Here is a 21,414-nt window from a genome sequence, read left to right as displayed (position 1 = left end):
TTCTAACCTGAAGCACAAGGGCTGTTTGATTACAGTACATTCCTTCAAGGATAACTAAGAAATATGAACATAGCCTAAATAATTGCAAAATCTAGATAAATACACAATTAGCCTAATGGTCAACACATGCCTTCAACTATGTGTTGTACACTGTTCTTACATGTAAAATCACAACAGCAATGAATGCAGATTGCCTCTTCATAGATCCACACAAAAATGTAATCCCACTGTTTTACTCCGGCTTTTCCGTCGCCTTTTCCAAATCTTTTACTTTGAAAAAGTCTTTATTGTATTTATGCTGGCTTGACAATGCCACAGTACCATTAAATGATTATAACAATAGACGTGCTGAATCTGGAGATATAGAAGACGGGACAGATGCTGAAATAGAATAAAAATATAACTAGCACATACGAGCAACTAATTGATCAAAACTCTGACATTTTAATTGGCGTATTAACGGAATACAAACATTTAGCCTAAGGCGCCGTGTACAAATTGCTAGCCACAAAAAAGAAAAGAAAAGAGAAAAAGAAAAACAAACAACAAAGTAGGCTGTTAGCAGAAAAAAAACAATTGCCTTAATCGATAATTTCAGGCAAGCAAAAAAATCAATCACACATTTCCTCCAATACTGTGCGAGTGGTGATGGGGCGGAGACACTTGGTGTGACCACAGCATCCAGCAGCACTGTTGTGGATGAGAGGGATAGGGGCTGCTCTGCCTTCCACACAACACAGCGTCGCAGTAACTAATCAGCGATAATTAGTCGGTAGTCGCTTCGTGCACAACAAATAACTTTAAAGTCACTCACTTCCGTTTTTTTTTAAAAATTTTTTTGGTTCATGTTGGCGCGTGACTGGAGGGACGCGCGAGCAGGCAGCCTTGACAACTACAATTTGAGATTCGGGGGAGGCTTGTTAACAGTAGTGTCCCTGCAGCAGCTCCCAAGTTGCATCCAGAACAACGCTGTTCAGCCGAGGCTCGGACTACCACACCGCGCTGGAGGGTCTCTTCGCTGGAGGGACAAGGAGAAAAACTGAGGTAAAGGCGATACGGCTCTGCGCTTTCTTGCGTAAATCCATGTGGTGATTTACCTCGCCAAGCCAAGTTTTTGTTGCCTGGTGCCGTTGCAACTCAGGAGGAGGGTGTGACAACAGTGTGATAACAATAACGTGAAAGCGATGTCAAATTAAATGGGTTAAGCGGGAAATAAGCCCGTGGTGAACAGGTGCAGGGATGAGGCTTATTGATTAGGATGTGCGGACCTGGTGTTGGTATATATTTAACGCGCTTTTGTTAAAGAGTCGCTGTCATTTGAATGTGGTGCGACAGAGGTAGCTGCGTTTTACTGCTGCCGAGTGGCCCATTGTGTCGAATATGTTGATTAAACGTGATAAATGCGTGTTGTTGTGAGCTCTTCTCGCTAATGGATGCGGTCAAAGGCAGCGAGTGCGAGCCGCAACGAGCTGTCAATCATCCCATCCTCACTCGTCCATTGTTGTGCCCCTCCTCTTTGTGAGTGGGTTACCATGGAGAGTCTTCCGGTTTCTCTCCTCTGATTGCCTTATTTGGAGAAAGGGGGCGGCTGTCAGCGGCTGCTGGGACTGACGGTGTTGTTGGGCTGATAGTGCTGTGATCCTGTCCCATGTGAGCAGCCGCCACAATGACTGAGCGCTTCAAAATAAAGACCTGGGCTTAGGCCATTAGGAAGAGGCAGATGAAGTTCTCAGTAGACTCTGATGGGCCCTGGTCTGCTTTTTCACACCCTGCTTGCACTAATGGCCTCAGGATATGGCTGCATGCAGTTATAACAATGAAACTAACTGTGAGCAAGTGCAATTTATTTGCATTTCCTTATTGTTAAATGTCCTAAACAGACATTAATTGCCATTGAGAACACTGAAGTCATATCCTCCTATTTTTTTTTTTGTCTGTGATCTCCTAATACATATATGCATTTGGTAACATTAGGTATCAATCATATCATTAAAATAAATTATGTATGATTACAAATGGCAAATTTACAGTTGATTAAAGTTAACAGTCAGTTAATAGTTATTTCACTGTTCACAAGCAATGAAGTGCTATATAATTGACCTATCTACAATTGTTTATTGGAAAGTTGCAATTGATGGTCATAAAACTTTGTTGCAACTGATGTTTTCTTACTGTTAGAATTACTTAAGAAATGCTTTATAAACTATGTCATTGTTTCTCAACAGTGAAATGAAATTCAACCTGCTGTATGAAGTATGAGGGTGACAAATGCGAAAGTGGAACATATTGTAATTGCTTTAATTAGATACTGTATTAGTTGTGACTTTGTAGACATTGTAATTTGAAGAAAACAATTTTAATTGACAGTTGTTTGACTGAATAAACAAACTGACCTTAAACAACCACACAATTTCATTCTGTTTTACTTTGTTTACATGTGGCAGACCCCGCCTCTAGGTTCAAACGGCATTCTGGAACCATATTTTCCTCTGGGAACAGCTTTAATTTCCAGTAATGGAACAAAATAAACATTTCTGAGTTTGTATTTTTACCTAATAAATATTGTAAATATTAAAATTCTCAGTTTGAATTTCGTCTGAAAGACTAAATAGTACCCATTTAAAAGACATCTGGTGTGATTTGTAGATTTGCATATAAAAGGTTTTCACCCAGATGCCATAGGCAGCTGTGTAGAGAGGATGGTGGAACTTTATGACATTTATGTCGTGGTTCATTATCTCATTTCTTATCCACACATTGTCACAACCTTGCCTGTAGCACCATGATTAAGTGGAACATGGACATGCAGTGCCGAAATTTGAATAATTTTGTATGAAACTGAATATACAAGGTGTCTTTGTCAGCATAACTGTGTGCATGGATGATACTGTCAAGTCTAAAAGAAACAGCTAAGCAGAACTAGAAAAAGGGTTGCAGGTGCAGCAAAGGAAACAGATCTATACTGATCACTCAGGGCTACGTGGTAGTGAGCGCTGAGTCCAAGTGCTCGAGATTTTGCCAGCCACTCACTAAAGGACCTTCACAATATATATGCGCTCTGTTGCACGGTCATGTTTGTATCAGTCCTGACGTGTGGTAGGCCCCACATGAGTTACTGTATACCACGTCTGCAAAGGTCTCCTCAGATGCATCTATGTCAGCTCATCCTCACTTTTGCAGAATATATTCTGGGCTCATTGGCAATCAGGAAGCAGCTCATTTGAAACACAAAATATTTGCAACTCAAACACAGAGCAATCTATGGACAGGACGAGAATTTCCACACCACCTGTGACTGTGCAGAGAACTAAAAAATTCTCCATAACCAGGGGTAAACAGGAAGACTTCCCATGAATGCTAATGTTTAGATAATCCTGCTGTTATGTTTTCTGCTTAAATTATCAAATGCTTTCCTGTATGCCCACAAAATGTAACAACTTTGTCTTGTCCTCTATTATATATTCTGTTTTTCCTGAGGCTAAAAACCCCCTGCAGTTGTTAAAATTCACTAACATCATCATCAGTTAACAAGCTAATTAACGAATAACAAAACATAGCTGTATGTTGTGGAGGTTATTAAAATATATAGCAGCTCTGACCCCGGCAGGAGGCTCTTTCTTTGAAAAGGACTTTTTTGTCATACGGAATTAATTCTTATATCACCACTTGAAGATCTTAAAGGTTAAAATGTCATTTTTCTAATGGTCTTGACAAGACCTGAGGTCAGCTTTAATCTCAAGAGCAGTTCACGCTCTAATGCACAAATTTATGTGGAAGTACGATGCCTGAAGAAGATGTAGTATTCCTAACCGTCAGCCCTGCAGCATGTTGGCAATTTGGATATAGATGTGGAAGCTGGTTACTGTCAGATCCTGTCTTTGTTTCAAGTCTACAGGAAGTAACTTGCCATGGCACTATCTGAGTATCATTCCCTGGCATGAAAACCAGGCTTCAGTTCTGTATATTCATTTTCTGGATACTGGTCAGGACTTGGGTGTGGGGTTTCTACCTGCATGAATTCGGCTAAAAGTTAAACCTTGGACAGGAGAATTGATGATTGATAGTCATGTCTTAGTACTGCTGTAGCAATGGAACTAATGCAAGTTGAAATGCTACTAAACCACCTATTTCACCATACCTCTTTCAGCAATGTTTATGCAGAAACCTGTTTTATGTGCAGTCATTACAAAAAACATTTCTATACATTTTGACATGGGTGGACAAGGGATGCAAAGCCCATCTTTAAATAAATCAGTCTGTTTGTTGTTTGAGATGTAGGACTTGCCTCATGCTCCAGGTTCAGGACAATGAATATTTACAGTAACTGTTCCACAAGGGCCGCAGATACTGACTGACCCTGTGCGGTTACGCCTTTGTGAAATGTTTCCCCTGACTGTATCAGAAGGATGTGTGAACCAAATTGGCAAGGAAAAACCTTAGCAAGATGCTTGTTTTATGTGATGAGGGCTCTGAAGGTCTTAGATTTTTCACAGTCACGTGTTTCTGAGCGCTTAAATCAATATTTCTGTGTCAAAACAGCCAGTAGCCAACATGTTGTATTGTTATGTAAATCAGAATCCTCATGGCACAGTAGTAAACAGAGGAAAAAGAAGTCTCCATGCATAAGTTAGTTTTGCAACACACTGCAATAACAGTTGCAATGCATTGCAATAGACCATGGCTATTTTAAGGCAGCAACAGCCACAGATATATCCAGACAATGGGTATTCCAAACAGAGACTCAGTTTCTAAAGGCTGGATCACATCATGTGATGTAAAGTCTTAAGGGCAGCCAAACATGTATTATTGATATTAAGTCAAAGTTTAATACATCCAAATGTTTAACCAAACAAAGCAAAATATAAAATGATTCAAGTACATACATTTATCCAAGAATCTTCAGACTGTTTTTATTACATTTGCTGAGTTCGAGGAAGGTGGACTGGTGCAAATGCAAGAGATGGCAAGCAGGAAGATCAATGGATGATAGATCTAAGTCGGATTTAAGTCAGGATCAGTTGCAGGAATAGGTAAACACTACAGACCACTCACTAAAGACTGGCCTTTTTTTGTAAATATGTTATTGGGAGTGACATGCAGCAAAGTGCCCCAAGCCAGGACTCAAACCCAGGGCTGCTGCAGCGAGGACAAAGCCTCTGTACATGGGATGCCCCCTCTACCAACTGAGCTAAACGGCACCCCTAAAGACTTTGATAGAAAGTAAACTGATGACAGAATGAGATACAGGTTGAGAGTGGCAGAGAAACACAGGTGAGGGGAATGAGTGGGGGATAGCAGTGAACAGGGAAAGAGTTGATGGGAACATGGCAGGGCTAATGAAGGTGATGCAGAGCAGGTTTGGAGGAAAATGAAGAACAGGGAGGAAGACAGCAATGTATAACCCAGACAACACAAAATGCAAATAAGACAGAAGTTAGAGGACAAGGTCAGTGTTGTCTGAGCAACAAGGCTGGCTGATACATTGGCAGATCAGTTACAGATTTGAATTCACCAGAGCAGACGTGTTAATACATATGAAACAGCAGAGTATCCAAACAACTAATTTGGGTGTTTAAATTCCTTTGAAGTATTTGTTACTTGACTAAGCAAGTCGTTTCAGGCACAACATAGAGCTCCACCAACTGTAATAAGATGGCAATGTTCTCTTGACTTCATTTGACAGGAGCCCTAATAATTGCATTTCTATACTTTTTCTTTGTCAGTTTTGAAATTGGGCGGTACACTTTTCCTCATAAATTAAGGGTTTTAAAGTTTTATAGCTCTGTCTTCTCAGATAATACAGTTATATAGGAACATGGATTAAGGGATTTTAATTACACAAACAAACAAAATAAAGCTGGTATTTGGAGATTCAGATTTTACACAATGTAGGTAAATAATGAAAGAAATAAACTTAATATCATTTGTTTGTACAAAACCCTGTGAAATCCCATCAGGCCTTTTTCATAACTGGCATTTTGACTCATCATAGCAGGAAAAGCACAGTTGTAATTAATACCATTAACAACTAAGAAGAATTAAACATCAGTAAGCTGTGTTAGTAGGCCAAAATGCACAATAGTATGACCCCGTAACAGGTAAAGCTGAGTTTAGTGCAGCCCTAGTTGATATTATTAATTATGCCTGTCCTTCCCCTTTTATGCAGTCAAGTCAGAGATGCTCTATACTGCACCACAGTCCACTGAGGAGCTCTATTCAGGCACAAGAAGTGAAAAGACTTGCATGGGTGAACAATGCAGCATGTAGGGCCTTTAAGCTACGCTGCTGCTAAACTTGTAAACTTTGATCTTTTTTTTACAGGTCTGCAGTTTCGGAGGCACTGCCAATAGAAAAGGAATTACCGATTAAAATGACCCTTTGCATATGCACATATAGATATATTCAAAAAAAATATTACCGCTCTGCATTGAGAGCCAACGTTATGTTAATCACATTAGCCTTATACCGACCTCATTATAGTTTCATGGTCAGTGTAGCGTTTCATTACCGAGTGTGCATGGGAATTATAGAGCAGCAGCATTATTGCATAGACATTGTATTATGTGTTTTCCAGTTAAATTACAGCAGAATGATATGTTTCACAGCCTTGAGTGGTTTATGCATGCGGTGGAAATAGTTTTCAAAATGTGTTCAGTTTTCTTTGACTGACTCACATATTCTTAGTGAGTGATGATTATCAGCAAAACTATCATAAAGCACATTAATTATATAAAATGACACTCAAAGGCTTATTCCTGTATATTTATTGCCTGTTGAAGTGATTTTGATTCAGAGCTCTGCTGCTGTGTTGGATCAGGCATGAGCTGTGTTTTGTGGCTGTTGTGGGCTGACTGAAGCGGTCTGTGATAGCGAGTGGTCAGGGGAAAGCTTGTCCGGAGCCAGAGTGAATGGTCCTTTGTGGGACAGACACCTGCAGAGCTCAGCCTCCTGCTCCTGAGGTGATTAACATGCACCTCCAACCTCCCTGGCCTTCCCACTCCCGAGTCCCTCGGCCACCCATCCTGGCGCTGCTCTGTTGTCTTGGCACCTGTTCTACATCGCCCATCCTGCGAAGCCTATAACTCATGTCTTTGTTTGGGCCAGGCAAACGTAGCACTATTGCAGAGCTGTGTTAGAACTATATCGATTGCCTCTGTCAAGGGGTTAAATTTAGAAGTTTTGTAAAAGGTACACAACATAGCTTTGTGTTAGCCAGGGGATTTCAAGATGATTTGTACAAAATGTGTTTTGCTCTTTTCATGTCAGTTTTAAAAATTACTTGTTTTTCTGTTGAGTCATTGGGAAGAGATATGGACCCCAAGCAGGAGTTACTTTTCCAGCACTAAAGTATTAATGTAAACAAGACAACTTCTGTGGTTAATCTAATTTGTTTTTGCTCAGATTGATAACGGTGACAGTAGGCTCCTGTAACTTCTGTATAGCAAAAATGCTGTTAAAGATTAGCTTTTTGCAGATAGAGATGCTATTTATGTACTAGCTTGGTATCTTGAGCAAGAATCCTAGAAATACTTGAAAGTCTTTCTTCGTTTTTGCTGTTGTAAGTGTAGATTTTCAAGGCTCTTCCTATTATCTAAGAGACCTGAGGTCCCCTGACTTGAGGTCAGCAGTTGGCCTGTCTTGAAGGTTTTTGGTTCAGGTGAAGCTGTTTCATTCCGTAGCATAATCAGGATGATTGTTCTTCATTTCTTACGTTTTCATTAAAGATGCTTTTATCTTGTTAGTTGCAGAAATGGGAAGAATGAATTAGCCATGCGATTTTGGGCCTCAGTGTGAATACACCCTGTTCTTCTCAACACCACACCGCACTCCAATCTTTATTCCAATTAGACATTTTTTTTTATCTGAAATGAAACTTTTTGGTGCAGTTGGAACATTCATTGTTATAATTTTGATAAAAAAGTGTGAGCCCAGGATTTGAATTGTAATATTCACTGTCATGTGATACTGCCTGCATGTATTTTCCTGCACTAAAAGATGACATTACAGTGTACATTTATCATTAGCCACTGAGTGTAATGAAGTGTGAATGCCTCTACCTGCTTGACCTGCTTTCACCATAAATGTTATTTTTAAGCACCCGTTATTGGTTTGATTTTTTCAGTACAAATCACCAATGTATGATTTAGAATACGTGTCAGTTAAGTTCTAGACAATAATTCTTTATTATTCCCATCAAAATTTTGTTCATGCCAGTGACATATTTTCAGTGTACAGTTGTTTGATAAGATTGTGAGTCATATTCTCACCAGCTTTCGTTTTTTTCCCAGTCTGATGATGTGTTATAACCTTAAATGCTGGGGTCAGTGCAGGAAACACTCTCCGCTGCCAGACACAATGATGATGCTTGTGTCAAAATTGGTTTTAAATTAGATTTTTGTGGCATCATCTCCGTACCCAATTGTTGGGACCTCGGGTGGCATTGTTATTAGAACATCAGCCAGCCTGTGCTTTGTAACATGGTGACTTGCTGATAATCCACCACCCTCATTCTTACACCCTCCCTGCGTTATGGGCTCTGCATTAGAGCACTGATTGAATTCCTCTCCTGAATATTCCTGAAACCTGTCTGTCCCCTCTCCACTCTCTGCCCTCAGTGAATTGACAGCACCATTGCACACACACAGACCTGTTCTGAACATTATATGTACAGTGTATGGTAATGTGGATTCTGTTTGATGGCTTCCACTTGAGACAGTGTCCCCCCCCCCACATGCCCCCTCCTCCACTCTCAGACTTGGGTCTTGAGGATTAACCCTGCCCTCTACATACAGGCCTGCCTTGATTATGTCTAGGGATAAGAGCTGCTTAATTGTAATCACTGGAGCTGTCCTGAGTGCCGTCAACACAGGAACACGGATCAGTCCAGGCCACATGCTGGAGATGGATAGAAAGAGAGAGCAAGGAAATGCAACACCTCCCTTCCTCCTCAGAAACCCCCAGGATGACCACATTTTCTCACTAATTGAATGTCTATGCAAAGGAAGTTATGTTTTGAATCCCATTTTTCTGCTGCTCGTCACATCTAAATGAAAGCTGTAAAGCTCTTTACACTTTTAATTATGGCCTTTCTGATGTAATTTGATAATGTATCTAGCAATAACTAATAAAGTTCGATGACAAATCTACTCCAACTGACACATTGAATTCAGTATATATATATATATATATATATATATATATATATATATATATATATATATATATATATATATATATATATATATATTTATATATATTTATATCTTTAAAATACTGATTTACCAGCAGCCTTTCTTGACAATAATTTGTGGCTTTGTTCCTATTTGACGTTTGCACCAGAGCTTGAAAGTGTGAAATGAAGTTGGCACATCATTAGATGGTTCAAAGAGGGATAAGACTCCTGAACAGTGGCTGTAATTTGTTTGCTTTAGACGGTGATTGCTTCACAGAGAAAGGCTGGTGGAAACTTGATGAAGCTGTATGAACTTAACTATTTCTCTGCAGTGTGAGAACATTGTGTAAACTAGGGTCAGCAGACCAAGGGCTTTGCCTTCACCCACCATCTTGTGAAGAGTGCACTAAGGTGTGATGATCATGCTGTGGGTGGTGAGGTGAATTTTTCTGTTAATGGCTTCTTCATAAAAGTTTCTGTAACAGTATTTGTCAAATGCTGTCTTGTAGGGTATTGGACTTTGGCAAGTTGTGCTTGTATTTTCTTGGACACAATCTCAACACTCGGTCACAGAGTACAGTGCAATCCATTTTGGCTGCCCCAGGATTGCCTCTCTGCTTTTTCCTACTGTCTTCATTTGATCCCAGATAAGCAGCAAAAGTGAATCATGGGTTGGTGGTCTGTAGTGAAATGCAGTGTGAGAAAACCCTGTCCTCTTGAACTTTCTACTGAGTGCAGGCCCAGCCCTCTGGAGAATACAGCTTGATGTCTGTTCCACTGAAAAGGACATCTTTATGCCAAAAAACCCTCCAATGAAGATTTTTAGAGGAACAAGTAAATTGAGACAACTCTCATGTTAAAGGCAGTCTAGCGGAACAGGTTGGCCATCTGGCATTTTAGTTGTGGCAGAGCTGAGGTCAAATCTCAGGCGACCTGTCCTTGGTGCACTACACCATCCCCCTCGAATGCACTTTGTCCCATTTTCCCCTTGCAGTGTTTGGATGTTAATTCAAGCTAAATAATTAATCAGAATGCTGTTGAAATCACAATATGGTTAAGTCCAGTATCCAAATCACTGGAGCTGCAATTTTTTTGATAAAGGAAAAATGGGTCTTAGGGGGTCGTTATAAGTTAAGCTCCTTGATGCTAAAGAGATGACCCCACCTACAAGTCATATTCTCCAGACATAAGGAAACCAGCAAGAATCACATCATCATTTTCTTATGTTTTCAATTAATATGCAATACACCTGTGTTCATTCCCATGAAAGTTGTGACTCATATTGCAATCAGTATTGAATACCTGTCAAAGTAATTGCAAATGGATTGTGTTTTTTGGCAGATAGTTAAGGCATAGTGTTAGCAGCTGTTTACTATGACTTCTTGTATTGCCTTAATTAATATATCAGGTGCACTTTTTTCACCCCCATTTCTGTTTATTGGTTGGTTGGGTCATCAGCAGGATTACACAAAAACTACTGAATGGATTTCCATGACACTTGGATGGAGAGTTAGTCATTTCTCTCTTCCTTTGCCATTGTGAGATGGGGTGTTTTTGACATTTTTGGTAATTTCTCAGGGAATAATGTATGGATTTTGATTAAAAAACAAGAGAGTTTATAGAGGCAGCAGGTATCTATGATTAAATACAATTTGATATGGTTTCAAAAAGAAATCTGAGCAGAGCAGTTGTATGTTTCATAGACAGTAGTCTTTTTTCAGATACTACACAGTAACAAATAGGAATAGACAATGTGGATTAACATAGGCACCAAAGGTTTTAATGCATGCATTATATTGTGGTCGGTTGTTAAAGATCTTAAATTAAGGTTAAGCAGTTATAAGTAGTTGAAAACTTAGAGTGATACAAGGCCATTGAGTATGATATTGGATTAGGCTTGATTGAATTAAAGGGCTGTTTGGCCTTGGTTGAGGTATGCGCTCTGCTGAGTGCTGTTTGGGTTATGTGTGTTTTCCCCACTCTATTTAAGAGTCGAAGTTCAACATTTTTTGATGTACACATCCATTTTCTTGATTTGAGTTAGATGAGAAGATTGCGCTATTTACAATTAGATTGAATTTATTTAATAAGCAAGACACCAGAGATTCATTTGCCATACTGACAAGTCATTTCACTCTAATCTAAGAGAGACAAAAAAATTCCATAGTCTTGTAAATGTATGCAGTATGTGTGAACCTCATTAGTGATTTTGATACCTAAGTTCTTTCCTCTGTTTGTATTATTGTTTGCTCTCCTGCTGTGCCAAGCTAAACAGTTTCATTTTCCTGAGCATTCACAGGAGGTGTAATTGAGGTGTGGAAGATAAGAGAAAACACATTAATCAATTTGTGAGATTTAACTGAGAAATCACAGCAGAAATAGTCAGAGCAATTACAGCTTGAAGAGAATGATGGGATCAATGTTTTCAGAATTTCTTTTGATGTGATGCCTTCTGATGAGCTCAGAGACAGCAATTAAAGACTGCTGTTCTTCATTAATAACCTAAATGTCCATGATTTTCTGAAACAGATAGTTTTGAATTCAAGTCTTTTGTTCAATTTCCTATCTACAGATTGCAAAATGCAATCATTACACTCTGAAAGTTGTTGCATTGTGGAAAAAGCATCAGTACCTAGCTTAAAGAAATAGTTTTAGGACATATAGGAAATATGTTTATTTGTTTTTGGTGTGAGGGTAGATGAGGAGATACTCTAACTCTAATACAACTCTCATACCACTCTCATATCTGCCTGTTAAATGGAAACTACAGTCAGGACCACGTGAGTTTAGCTCAGGATGAATACTAGGTTGGAAACAGCTAGTTTGGCTCTGTCCAAAGGTAAATGAAAAAATCTGAAAACATATGTGTTTTGTGGAAATCTAAAATCTCAAAATTTTATTCTGGCTACCGGGTTACATCTTTTATGTTTAATCCATAAAAACATACAATCCATACAAAAATGAAAAGTGATTTCACAGAGGGTCATGTGCTTGACAATTTCTTGGCTGTCTGCCTTGAAAAATCCCATTGAAAAGAAGACTCCAGAAGGCTGATGGAAAAGGAAGGCTAGGGGAACTAGCAGGGCTATACAAAAAAATGAAATTAAAGTACATGAGTACTTTACTTCATGCAATTTCAAATTTAATGAAAAAAACAAACAAACAAACAATCCAGCTAGAAAAACAATACACATTCTGCGCACACCACTTTCATATTTGTTGCCCTGGCAAAGTCACAACAGCTAATTTATGCGGAGGTCATGCGAGATGGCCTCATGAAGAGGCTGTCAAATAAAGACAGGAAAATGTTTTTCTCCCCTACTTAAGAGTTGGCAGCAAATATAAAGGGACACTGTCAGAACATGAATGTGGTGGAGGAGATGCCAGCGTATTCATCAATGCTGGGCTTTATGTGTGGGAGAGTTTTTGATGTGCAGGGCTCGCGCTGCAGTGGTCTTCTGTGGAGGGTGAAAGCCAGGAGCTTTGCCCAGCTGGGACTGAGCGATGGTGGATTCAAGCTGTCTTTCCTGCCTCCTACGGCAGAAAGTTCTTCTTAGACTCGAAGAAAAGTGACCAGAGCGCGGAAAGTAGTAGTATACCATCCCATTATGAACCTCACTTAAATGTTTCTTTGGGTGCTGGCTCATTAATGAAGCATGTGTTTCCTCTTCCTGACTCTCCCTCTGTTCGTAGTGCTGGTTTCTCAGATGCAGAGCTCTGTGCACCATGAAGGAGCAGTGCAGACGAGGGTCTCACCCAGTGGTTGTGGTTGTGATGAAATCAATTCTGGCTGCTGCAGAGCTTTGCAGCATAGAGGGCAGTGCTGCAGTGCACATGAGGCTCCATTAACCATGTACTGCACTAACGTAAATGCTACACACACGTGCAAAGTAATAAAAATGTCTAAAGCAGACACGTCATAAGAGACATCAGGACAAATCAAGCTTACTCAGCGCTAGAATCCATAAACAGTAATTAGCCCAAAATCAATGGTTGATAATTCTCCAACAAGAGATGCTCTGCAAAGCTTTTTTGTGCCCTGCTTTGACAGAAAACTGAATATATTCAGCCACCTCTCATGTCCTCTTTTGTTGCCATGGTGTCCGCATTTACTTGTCATCATCATATTTGCGGGAAATACTGTAATCCTCTTATTCTGCTCATACCCCCAAACTACACTTCACACAGGTCCTGGCCGAGCTCCTGCTGTGTGAGCCTATTTGTATCGAGGTGTGAGGCTTGAATTGCATCTGCTCCTCAGGTTCAACTTCACTCAAGTCATCCTGCGGCAGTGCTACCTCAGAGTATCATGGGAGCCCCACAGGTATCACCATGGCATGAAATGATGTGGATCGATCTGCGCAAGCCAAATGTGCATCTCCTCCATGCCCGTGTGGAAATCAGAGCCTAAGCGATTGAGCTGTTCCCACAGACAGCCTTTTCTGCCATTTCAGCTGAGCTCTTTGAAAGTGCTGCAGGCCCACGGGTGGGTGCTGCTGGATGGGTGATGGGTGTTCACCATTGCGCTCCAAGCCAGCCGCACACCCGGCAGGAGGCCTCGGCTGCTGGAGGTCCATAGGGAAGGAGGAAGTGAGGGAAAGTAGGAAAGAGGGAGGGAGCAGAAATGGAAGTGAATAGAGAGAACACTTGGCGTTACTGGAGCTTGGATTGATTTAATCAGAGCATTAGTTGGGGGGTTGTGTAGTGTGTAGTGTGTGTGTGTGTGTGTGTGTGTGTGTGTGTGTGTGTGTGTGTGTGTGTGCGTGTGCGTGTGTGTGTGTGTGTGTGTGACGAGAGAGGCGGTCACCAGTCTCAGCCTCTGGTAACTGAAGCGTTAACCTTGGCAAAGTTAGTGCTGTGATCTCTCCACTCCAATGTCTTTCCAACAACGAAAGAATTCAAGTGTACGTTCATGTGATATCTTGATACATAGCACATCTTTTATGATCAGAGCAGCGCAATTCCTTTTCTGGTCTCAGTTTTTTCTCAATAAATCGTTCAGTGAGGAGAAGGAATAGTTTAAGGTTTAATTATCACTTAGGCACTTAAAATAAAATAGCCAGTATGTAAAATCATGGCTGGCCATGTCAAAATCGAATGACTTCCAGTGATTACAGTGATCACAATATATTCAAAGATGTTTTCCAAAGAGTGATTCCACTATTCATCACCATGCTCAGGATTCTTGCATTTTTTGGACTTCATTGTTGCAATGTAATCAAATTCACAGATCTCAGTAATTACGATCGAAGTCCAAAAAATTGCATACCCATGATTGGGTATGAGAGTGGCATCCACAGAGGCTCAGTCATTCATAAGCAAGAGCCACACCACTTTGTGAAACACCTCATTGTATAAAAAAATATCACTACATGGACTTGTTAAATGCAAATTGTTTGAAAATGATGCCGCTCTGTTTTTTGTTAGATTTTACACAAAGCCCCAACTTTTGTGGTTGTACTTTGTTTTTTACACTGTAATTGTAAATGTTTTTAAATTGTTGTAAGTAAACCATATTTATCTTGGATAGGGTTAGTCATAAGCCCCTTTCACACATGCACTTTAATTAAGGATTAATCTGCAGTTAACCCACAGTTTGTGTAAACACAAATTATTTGCTCTGGCTTAACCCTGCCAGCTCCGTAGTCCTAAATCTGGGTGAGCCACTTGTGTGAATAGAGGAGACAATCCGGAGTGATTTTAAAGTGAGCGAGTTGGGCTAGTTGACATTGTGTAATCTTCTGTTTTACTTCTGGTTTATTCAGCTGTAACACACACAAACATATGAAAAATGTGAAAAGAGTATTTAAACTGCTAATTTTCAAAGTTCTGCAAAACACCTGCCCAGAATGTTTCCCGACTCTCGCTCTTGTGCTACCTTTCTGCAGCCAAAACACTGCAGCTTCCTTTCTACGGTGGGATCTTCGTTTATAGTAGCTGCTTCTTCTCTGCCTGCCTGTATATTACTTTCCACTTTTTTGTGGATATTGTGGCTACTTCCCAATACTGTAGTGTTGGTATCAATGCAGTAACAGTCATCATTACAGAGAAGTCATAGCGTCCTACCCAGGCGCCTCACTTTGCCTGAATAATACTTCACATCAGAGTATTTCAAACATGTGTAAACAGGTCTGACATGAACCATCTCCTGCATTGTGCTGCATGTGTGAACAAACAAATGCGGGACAATTTCCTGATCTGATTCAATGGGAATTGCCTGGAGTTTATGTGAAAGGGGCTTTAGCGTTATATATGTAAGCTTTTGTGGAACAAGCTGCAAACACAACACTTTGCCAGTGTGCTGCAAATAATTGTTTATACATCCAGCAGACACAGAGCAGCAGTGGCATTTATTTGGAGGTGTACTTTTTGGCAAACTGACCAATGGAAACAGACCAAAACAGTAAGTTGAAAGACAGTAAAACAGCCTGGAACTGAGTGGCCAAGCAGCCACTTTGACATCACACACAGCCAATTGATGCATTGTTACTTTACCTAAGTTTACTTTCTCCCATGCAGTCGATTATGTCGCTGTGAGGCGTTATGGATGAATGTAACCCCTCATAGAGATTAGAAACATCAAATTAATACAGGCATTCTAGTAAACAGTGTGATATTGCAAGAACACTGTGCTCAGTTTATTTTAGGCTGTATTAAAAAATCCAAGCTTCATGATTAGATTGATTCCACAGCGCAGACTTACTCATCCTCGACACGCTGATATCAACACAGTATGTCACTCTGTCACAAACACCCATAATACCCCACCCCCCCCTTTTCATCACTGAATCACTTCAGACAGATGCTGGCTCCGATGAATGACAGTACAGTGAGTAAAAGAAGGATAGCAGGCAGGCGCTGTGGGAGTGAGAAGGAAGAAGGCGATGGGGGGGTGGGTGGATGCAGGGGCTGATGGGATTGAATGGTAACTGATCCCTAGGTGTTGCTGGCAGGGCATGGCAGAGGAGGAAGCCATTTCCCACAAGGGCCCTGTTAGCCCAAAACATTTGTCATGGTGAATGATGTAATGGGCTTTGTTAAAGGATTGTGTGTGTTGATTTGTTTGTGAGTGTGCACTGACCTACTGCATGACATATGCCTGAGCTCCTCTCCTTCTTAGACAGTGAGATGTCATCAGCGTGTTTGCTCGCTCTGGCCAAGTTAATCGAAAGTTACGGCAGTATTTCTTCTCCTTCCCTTTCCCCTTCTCTTCAGAATTGCTTATCACAGGAGCACTGGCCTTAACAATCTATGAAAAGTGAGCCAAACACGTTCAGATCACTCACTTGTTTGAAATCATTGTTGATTTGAAAAGAGTTGTGTGTAATGTGAGCCGTTACAACCTGTGAAGATTACACTATATAGCGAGGAAATGCCCTTCCTCATTTTCGCTGGGTTTTAAGAGTTATCTGTTGTTCTGTGCTTGTGTGTTCTAAGATTGACTAAAGTAAGAGTGATCTGTGGTGTTATGTACCCACAGAACGTGTGTGCATAGAGGCATCTGAAACTCAAGCAAGCAGATACACATAATCACAATCATACTTTTAGGTTTCAAATTAAAGACACTACTTAGTTGTTCACATTATTTTCACATCATTATCGCCCAACTCTGTAGTTCCCCTCAACTTTATTGAGTGTTTTACAAATGTCAGCTAATTTATGCAGCGATTACAGGGCAACTCAGAAAACTCAAGTGCTGAGATGCACTCAGGATGTGAGGTCTTTACTGAAGACACAGGCGGTCAAACACAGGAGATCAGTCTGGACAAGGCAAACATATCCGGGCAGAGAGTTGGAAATAATCCAAAAACAAATAAACAAAGCTATGTACAAAACCATAGGAACAAACAATAGGGGTAAATCTCACATCTTAGTATCCACCTGGAGAGAGGCAAGGAAACAAGGAAAGAGACGTCCTTTCCTCTGGGGCATCATGTAAAGCAACATCTGCCACCCCATTCAGATGTGCTAAGATATAAGGGTCTTTGAGATAAGCTGCTCTTGTGTAGCCTAGCTCACGACTTCTCAGAGCAGGACTAATGCTGCCTTCAATTGCTCTTGGAACTCAGAAAAAAACCAGACAACAGTCATCTGAGTTGGTATTCCAATTTGGATACTTCAGAAAAATTCACAAAACCAGTTTCACCAACTTCAGCACACATGACATCACAGCAGTATGGCTGTAATGTGGGCAGATGCCCAGAAATACTTAGGATGGGAAGTCAGCCAAACAAACTTGGTAAAACTTGCAACTGAATGCAGCGTAAAAAAGGTCCAATCAAAAGGGCCAGGAAAAACAACTAAGACATGTCAAATAAAAGATGTGAGATGTACCTTAGGAGACTAACTGGTATCAAAACCAGGGACAGGTGAGTAATTGGAAGCAGGTTCAGATAATCAAGGAGTCAGGAAACACATGAGAACAGGGCCTGAAATGCCAGGAGATGTAACTGTTCTAAATGTAATGGGGAATGTTATATGCACAGATTAGGGGATGTTTCAAATTGTTTGTTTCATGACTGCCAACCTACTGTTATTGGTTAGAAATGGGTTAAATACATCCTATCGTCAGAAGTATGGCTCCAAATGAACGTTAACACTGAAGCTGAGTTTGCAAGATGTGCAACTAGGCCACCGTTCGCTACTAGCACATTAAAAAAGCGGGAGCCAATAGCAGCTAAAGAGCCAGATATTTTGCTTAGCCATGACTTTTGAGACTAAAACAGACTTGGCTAGAGCATAAATATTAGAACTACATTCACCATGGACCAGACACGCAACTCCAAATGAATGCTAATGTTTCTCTGTATTTGCCAGGTGTGTAAATAAGCAAATGTTGCAAGCACATTATTCGTGTTAACTTTATAAGTGATAATGTAAATGTTGTGTCCACAGCTTGTTAAACTGGTAAACGGCAGCAGCGTGTATTCTGAGACTAACATGTAAGGCGATATAATCAGGGAGACAGATTTGTCATGAGGCTATAATAAAGATACTCTGCTCCCCTTTCCAGTCCTTTCTGTCACCACTATCTCACTATCACATTACTAATACAAATCAAACACCCTTTTCATGGATTGTGAGGCTGCCTTATTTTCCATTTGTAGGATTTAAAAGTCTTTTAGCTTCACAAGATGCATTTTTCTTCTTGAATGAGATGACGTTCACTTTCAGATAAGCTGTCACAAAATTAATTCTTGCAAAGTTCTCAACTAAGGATTGATGATTAATATCAAAAGAAGCACAAGCTACTGTTATTTCTTTGGAGTGAGTGGAAATTACTTGTGCGCATTAATTTGAGCTTTCGAATATTCTCAAATGTCTTGAATAGTTTTCTTTTTTGAAGTGTAACCCATTATTTCTGTCTCAGATTTGGATGATACTTTCAAGTCAAGCTGTCCTCAACAAAGTAATCAAAAAGAACACGACAAACGACTAAATTAGGTCTTTTCTGCCTTTTGTTCGCTATTCAATTCTTAGATCATCATTCCAGACCTTTTCAAAACTTTGCCAAGTACAGAGAATAAAATACAGAGGAGAAATTGTGGGATTCATACAAATACACCTCTGTTTGACCTTGGTGAATACATTCATTTAAGCACCACAGCCTCAGTGAAATAATAATGCTGGGTATCTCACCCACTTCTATCACAAACATGCACTTCACCCCATCACTATTAACCCCCCAGATGTTCCTCTACAAGCGCTCTTTAATATGCAGAAAGAATCTGAAAATAATTAAACAGTACGACAAGTGATATGACACCAATTACCTCATTCTGACTGTCATAGCAGTGTGGACAAGACTAAGGTTTGGGCATTGCAAATGTCAGGATCATTGCAGAATCACAACATTTTAATCATTTTACATAACACTTTACAAAACATTCCCTGACATATGACTTCATATAACAAAAATGAGTGACAGGCAGTATAGTAGTATTAATAGTAACAACACAGGCAGAGGAGCAATATAGCCATAGATAGTGGCTGAGCAAGATTTTCCAAAGATGAATTTAGATAGGCATCATCATCACATCATCCCATCCATCAAACACCCAGGTACCTTGAAATACAAGTCCATCTTTGCACAAATGTGTCCATAGTCAGTACAAGATGGTGTAGATTAAGTTCATTCTCTGAAATTACAGTGCAGTCAACTGTTAAAACAAGTTTCTAAATACAGACTAATCCTTTTGACTGTTTTCTGTGTGAAATGTTTCAAGCAAGAATGCTCACAGCTTGAAATGGCCTCAAATAATCTCCTGTCTCAATATAATAGCCTGTGTTAATCTGTTGTTTCCTTGTCGCTCTCCCTATACTATGCTGCACACAAATAAGTAACATTGGTTGCACCAGGGGGATTTAGAATGTATATTTCAGAGCTGCAAATCAATTGGTTGACCGCAGGCAACAGAGATATCTGAGTGCAGTTTGACACCAATTCCAAATGCCATGCCATCCTCCTGCATGTCTCTCCTTTTGTAACCGCTCCCACTGGGTCTGCAATCTGCATTCAGCTGTTTGGGACAGCATATGAATATTCTGAGCAGTTCTTTTGCGTACACGGCAGAGCAAAGCAAAGCAGAGCAGAGCAAACTCATTCGTGGCATTTGCTAAAAGATGCCGAGAGGCAACCAGTTTTCAGAGAGCTCACTGTGCGAGGAGATGGCCCACATTGCGCGCCCGTGTCTTTGCTCCACCCAGGGACTCGTCTCTCTGCTTTATGATTGACAGGGCCTCAGCACTGTAGCAGCCAAGCCCTTACCATGTTCCATATTTGGGATGAAAAATTGTCCCTGTCGTCCTCCCCCTCATCTCCTCCTCCTTCTTGTTCCATCCTAATCTGCTCTTATGGGTCTCAGCCCGTGGCGTCTTAAACCCCTCTGTCTCCGACAGCTGCTGAGGACAGGGAGGTATAGAGAGATTAAACGAGTCTTTGCGGCGCCCTGAAGGAATCCCACATGCCTCTATGCTTCCAGCCCCTTGCTAGTGTCTTTGATCTACTGTGTTTTCCAACCCAGTGGAGTCCTGCTGGGTACAGGGGGGTTCCTACACATGCCAACCTACATACAGACCTCTTTAGACTTTATAGTGGCTGTTGAATGTATCAGTGTTGTCTAGTTCAAGGCAGATAAAAGGCTCAGCTGCTTTCAAACTCGTGGTGCTGGAGGAAACCAGAGCATGGAGAGCTTCTTGCTCCAGATGTCAGTAGAGATTTGTCACCCTTGTAGATTTTTTTGGGGCATTTTTGCCTTTAGTAGACAGCAGAAGCAGATATGAAATGGGGGAGTGGGAGGGGTATGACATGCAACAAAGTCTGGCTGCAATCAAACAGGCAATGCACATCCAGGTAACCATTTAGCTACCAAGGCTATTCTCACTGGTGAAGTGACACTACTGGTTTCTTTTTCTTTGCTGCTGTTTGGTTTCATATGAAGCTTTCTTTGCAACTTTGGATACTAGCACAGGGCATGAATAAAGCAGTGGATCCAGTGACATCAGCTGTAGTCCAAGATGGATCGGACATGATGACCAACCTCTGGGGAATGCCTGACGACTCATATTAGCGAAATGCAATTAATGGCATGCGATGGCTCTGGATGACGCACACACAAATGAATGAGTGTGGACATCATTCATTTCCCCCTCTGCTGTACTGTAGTGCAAGGGAAGCACACGGACCTGTTAAACAGGACGGATACAGCAGCGCTTTCCCTTTCTCTTGCATGCATTCTGCCTTTCATCCAGCCTCACCTTAGATTTCTCTTCCATGAGTGCATAAACATTGAAAGCCAAGCTTTCCATATGAGCGAAATAATGAATGTTTAAGTCATGCTATGGAGCAGTGCGAAGCCTCACTTCCTGGCACATCAGGGAGAGTGAAGCAGTGTATGCGAAATCTCAGGACTGCTGTAACCCTGGTAACGTTCAGAGGGAATTTGGAGGATGGGTGATAGATTATTCTCAGTGAGCATTCACTAAGCTAATACAATCTATCCCTCAAGTGTGTGTAATTTTTACATTTGGTCCCCGTACAAGCCTCCTGTGGCTTTTAATTTGGGTTTACCAGTACTGAAGTGAGCGGAGATACCAGGGGGAGATAATGTAGCAGTTCAGTAGTCACTGTGTTGTAAGATGACGTAGGGAGGCTGTACTGTAGTATGTTAATAAATCTTCCAGTATGAAATATATTTTTCCTCCCTTCAAATATGGTTATTGCTTTCATCTTAGCCTCGCTG

General features: G+C 40.7%; 1 protein-coding gene across 11 annotated transcripts in view; it reads left to right on the top strand.

Moving 5' to 3' along the window:
- Positions 1–291: 291 nt before the first annotated feature.
- The window catches only part of arvcfb (ARVCF delta catenin family member b), a 214,569-nt gene continuing 193,446 nt past the window's right edge, over positions 292–21,414 (top strand). For 4 of the 11 annotated variants that reach the window (XM_037097261.1, XM_037097262.1, XM_037097254.1 and 1 more), the window contains exon 1: positions 292–1,044. The gene's annotated coding sequence lies outside the window, so the exon portion shown is untranslated. The remainder of the gene's footprint in view (positions 1,045–21,414) is intronic. The other 7 variants (XM_037097257.1, XM_037097263.1, XM_037097265.1 and 4 more) reach the window with 5 other exon arrangements.

This window comes from Acanthopagrus latus, chromosome 5, assembly GCF_904848185.1.
Source record: "Acanthopagrus latus isolate v.2019 chromosome 5, fAcaLat1.1, whole genome shotgun sequence".
Classification (NCBI taxonomy): Eukaryota; Metazoa; Chordata; class Actinopteri; order Spariformes; family Sparidae; genus Acanthopagrus; species Acanthopagrus latus.
The sequence above is the reverse complement of the archived record's forward strand: the minus strand, read 5'-3'. Positions and strand labels throughout refer to the sequence as shown.